Source organism: Raphanus sativus, unplaced genomic scaffold (assembly GCF_000801105.2).
Source record: "Raphanus sativus cultivar WK10039 unplaced genomic scaffold, ASM80110v3 Scaffold1332, whole genome shotgun sequence".
NCBI classification, from domain to species: domain Eukaryota; kingdom Viridiplantae; phylum Streptophyta; class Magnoliopsida; order Brassicales; family Brassicaceae; genus Raphanus; species Raphanus sativus.
This window is the reverse complement of record NW_026616644.1, coordinates 10001-15000: the sequence shown is the minus strand read 5'-3', so window position 1 is coordinate 15000 and position 5000 is coordinate 10001.

Genomic DNA, 5000 nt, shown 5'->3' with positions numbered 1-5000 from the left:
GGAAGTGCTGATCCCATGGAGGCAGATGAGTGGAGGGACCGGCTGGCTAGGAACTTCAGGTCTACAAGGTGCCCTGAGGAGTACCAAAGAGACATAGCAGTGCACTTCCTGGAGGGAGATGCACACAACTGGTGGCTGTCCTTAGACAAGCGCACCAATGGCTCTATTGTGAAGTTCTCTGACTTTGAGGTTGAGTTCAACCACAAGTACTTTCCAGCTGAAGCATGGGACCGTTTGGAAGCTAAGTTCCTGGACTTGGTTCAGGGCAAACGGTCAGTAAGGGAGTATGAGGAAGAGTTCAACCGGCTCAGGAGGTATGTGGGTAAGGAACTTGAGGATGAGAAGGTTCAGGTCCGCAGGTTCATAAGGGGCTTGAGGCCTGAGCTTAAGACTTATTGCTCAGTCCGTACCTTCAACACAGTCTCTGAGTTGGTGGAGAGGATGGCAATGCTGGAGACCAATCTGGCTGAGGAAACAACACAAGCTTAAGAGTGTGGTGGTGTCTTCCGGTCAGAGTGGTGACAAGAAGAGAAAGAGGGATGCGGCTGAAGGGGGTAAAACCTCAAGTGGTAGGCCAGAGTGTCCCAAGTGTGGTAAACATCATGGAGGAGAGTGCTGGAAGGCAATGGGAGCATGTACCCGTTGTGGCAAGATGGATCACTCAGCTCGGGATTGTCCTGGTCCGGATAGGAACCGTGGGCAAGGCTCGACCAGTGAGGCCAGAACTTGTCACCAATGTGGTAAGAAAGGTCATTTCCGTGTGGATTGTCCCCAGTTGCAGACTGGACAAGGCAAGGGCCGTACGGAGAGCAACCGGCCAGACAACAAGCAAGGCCAAACTTCAGCACCTCGTGTCTATGAGCTTTCAAGGGATGCGGATGAGTCCGGACCCTTCAAGGCGATCACTGGTATAATTCTAAAACCCATTCTGTTTAAATTTTTCAATTTATTAGAATGGCATGGTATGGAATCTAGGATGGACTAGATACTTAGATAAGGTCTTATGTAGGGACCTTATGTATTGGTGGTGTGGAAACACATGTATTATTTGATACTGGAGCTACACATAGTTTTGTGAGTCCAGATATGATTGGAAAAGGTATGTTCCAAATGGGAACTAGGGATGATCTTGGCTTGGTGAGTGCAGCCGGTGGGCAAATGATGCACCCACTAGGTCTAGTCAAAGACATCCCAGTAATGATCCATAGTAAGGCAATGCCGGTGGATCTGATTGTGGTCCGCCTTAAGAATCACGAGGTGATCCTAGGTATGGACTGGCTTGGCAAGAATCGGGCCACCTTAGACTGTCATCGAGGAAGGGTGCAGTTTGAGAGTGGGTGTGGACCCCCGATCAGGTACCAAGGTATTAATCCGGCCTCTGGATGCTTAGTGTTATCAGCAGTCCGTGCGGCAAGGATGCTGGAACAAGGTTGTGAAGCTTATATAGCCACAATCACCACTAAGGAGGTCGTAGGGGATGGTGGCCCGGACGGGATACCGCTGGTCAGTGAGTTTGATGATGTGTTTAGGTCGCTACAGGGCATTCCCCCTGATAGGTCAGACCCATTCATAATAGAACTGGAACCAGGGACGGCCCCAATGTCAAAGAGCCCATACCGCATGGCTCCAGCCGAGATGGCTGAGCTAAAGAAACAACTTGAAGAGTTGTTGGAAAAGGGGTTCATACGCCCAAGTGTATCACCCTGGGGTGCACCAGTCCTCTTTGTCAAGAAGAAGGATGGTAGCTTCAGGTTGTGCATAGACTATAGGGGGTTGAATAGGGTGACTATAAAGAATAAGTACCCATTGCCCCGGATTGATGAGTTGCTAGATCAACTAAAGGGAGCCAAATGGTTCTCCAAGATTGATTTGGCATCTGGTTATCATCAAATCCCCATTGCATCAGAAGATGTAAGGAAGACAGCTTTCCGGACTAGGTATGGCCACTATGAGTTTGTGGTTATGCCATTCGGATTGACTAATGCACCAGCAGCCTTCATGAAGATGATGAATGGAATTTTCAGGGAGTACTTAGATGAATTTGTAATCATCTTCATTGATGATATACTAGTTTACTCTAAGACCCGGGAAGACCATGAGAGGCATCTCAGGTTGGTGTTGGAAAGGTTGAGAGAACAACAATTGTTTGCCAAGCTAAGCAAGTGTAGCTTTTGGCAGAAGAGCATTGGCTTCCTAGGACATGTGGTGTCTGAGGAAGGAGTGTCTGTTGATCCGGAGAAGATCAAGTGTATACAAGAGTGGCCAAGACCAAAGAATGCTACAGAAGTAAGAAGCTTCTTGGGTTTGGCCGGATACTACAGGAAGTATGTCAAAGGGTTTGCAAGTGTGGCACAACCTATGACACAACTTACTGGAAAGGATGTCAGATTCATTTGGTCAGAAGCTTGTGAAAAGAGCTTTGAAGCCTTGAAGAACATGCTGACCAGTGCACCAGTTTTGGTGTTACCTGAGGAAGATCAACCCTATGTGGTGTACACGGATGCATCCATTACTGGATTAGGCTGTGTGCTCACACAGAATGGGAAGGTCATAGCATATGCCTCGAGGCAACTCAGGAAGCACGAGGGCAACTACCCAACACACGACCTAGAGATGGCCGCAGTGGTGTTTGCCTTAAAGATATGGAGATCATATTTGTATGGTGCCAAAGTCCAGATTCTCACTGACCACAAGAGCCTGAAGTACATTTTCACTCAACCTGAGTTGAATTTGAGACAAAGGCGGTGGATGGAGTTTGTGGCCGACTATGATTTGGACATTGCCTATCACCCAGGCAAGGCCAATCTAGTGGCAGATGCTTTAAGCAGGCGTAGGGCTGAGGTATCAGCTGAGAAGGAAGCAGAGATCCTGGAAGGGATGGTCCGGTCACTGCATCTAGATACCATGGCAAGTGAGGATGAGCCTTTGGGTTTAGAAGCTGTGAACCAGGCTGATCTACTTACCAGAATACAACAAGCACAAAGCTTGGATGAGAATTTGCAAAAGGTTGCAAAGAATGATAAGACTGAGTACCAAGTCACAAGTAATGGTACCATTTTGGTACATGGGCGGGTTAGTGTTCCTGGTGACCGGGGACTAAAGGAGGAGATTATGAGCCAAGCTCATAAGTCTAAGTTCTCAGTGCACCCGGGGCTAAACAAGATGTATAAAGACATCAAAAGGTATTACCATTGGATCAGGATGAAGGCTGACATTGCTGAGTGGGTGGCAAAGTGCCCTACTTGTCAATTGGTCAAGGCTGAACATCAAGTTCCAAGTGGTTTACTACAAAACCTTCCCATACCAGAATGGAAGTGGGATCACATCACAATGGACTTTGTGACTGGATTTCCCACAACTAGAAACAAGAAAGATGCAGTATGGGTGGTTGTGGACCGCCTGACCAAATCTGCACACTTCTTGCCCATCAAGAAAGGTGATGGAGTGGATGAGATTGTGAAAATCTACATGGATCAGATTGTGAGGCTGCATGGAGTGCCGGCCAGTATAGTCTCAGACAGAGACCCTAGATTCACTTCTTATTTCTGGAGAGCCTTCCAAAAGGCCCTAGGAACAAGAGTGAACATGAGCACATCCTATCATCCTCAAACGGATGGTCAGTCAGAAAGGACCATCCAGACATTGGAAGATATGCTAAGGGCATGTGTTCTAGATTGGGGGGACTCATGGGAGAAGCATTTACCACTGGTGGAGTTTGCATACAACAACAGCTTTCACACCAGCATTGGTATGTCTCCTTATGAAGCATTGTATGGACGACCTTGCAGGACACCTTTATGCTGGACCCAAGTGGGGGAACGCAGCATGATAGGTCCTGAGATTGTGGAAGAGACCACAGAAAAGATCAAATTGGTCAAGGAGAAGATGAAAGAAGCTCAAGACCGCCAAAAGAGTTATGCTGACAAGAGAAGGAAACATCTTGAGTTTGAGGTTGGTGATCTAATCTATCTCAAGATGATTACCTTCAAAGGTAGGGCAAGAGTTTCTGGAAGAAGGAAACTAGACCCAAGGTTCTTAGGTCCATTTAGGATACTTGAAAGAGTTGGGGCAGTGGCTTACAAACTGGATTTGCCATCTGAAATGGATGCTTACCACAATGTATTCCATGTGTCTCAACTAAGAAAGTGCCTAACGGATCAAGACATTGTCTTGCCTGAAATTCCAAAAGATCTTGGTAAGAACCTCACCTTAGAGACAAGGCCGGTTCGGATCATTGATCGGATGGAAAAGGCAATGAGAAAGAAGACAGTTCCTATGCTAAAGATTGTATGGGAATTCAATGGTAAAGACATTATCACTTGGGAAACAGAAGCAAGAATGAAGGCTGAGTATCCTGAGTGGTATAGTCAGTATGTGGTTGGAGAATCATCCAATATGAACTCGGGGACGAGTTCCTTCCAAGTGGGGGAGACTTGTCATGTCCCGAGTTCTAAGTAAGGCATCCGGATAGGCCATGGTGCGGGGAGATGGGCTGGCCAGGTTGAAAAGACCTAAAGGCAAGCGTATCATGGTCTGATCTAAGGGTTAAGTGCATCAGGAAGCTGAGACTTGACCAGAATAAGAAGGGAAGAAGGAAAAGGTAGCTGGACGAGTAATCCGGAAGCTGGACATGGTCCGGAAGGAGTTCCATCAGCTCGGTGAAGCTGGTGAGGAGCTCAAACAGTCTTGGGCAGCTCACAGGAGCTGGAGAGGAAGCTCACTCAGCTCAGGCAACTGTCACTCAGCTCAACTCAGCTGGACGGAGTGATGGAGCCTTGGCCGGTAAATGCGGACCGTGAATGATGGTCACGGACCGGATGCTGAGCAAGGATGACCGATGGGTCTAGCTTGCATGGGCAAGTGAGCTGAGCTTGTGGGCAACTAGCTGAGCTTAAGATCGATGAGAAGGAAGGAAGAAAGGGGCGGTTACATGCGGTTGGACGGTTTGGGACGGTTTTGGGGCGAAAAGGTGTCCGTTGGCCATTTGGCCAATCACAGCG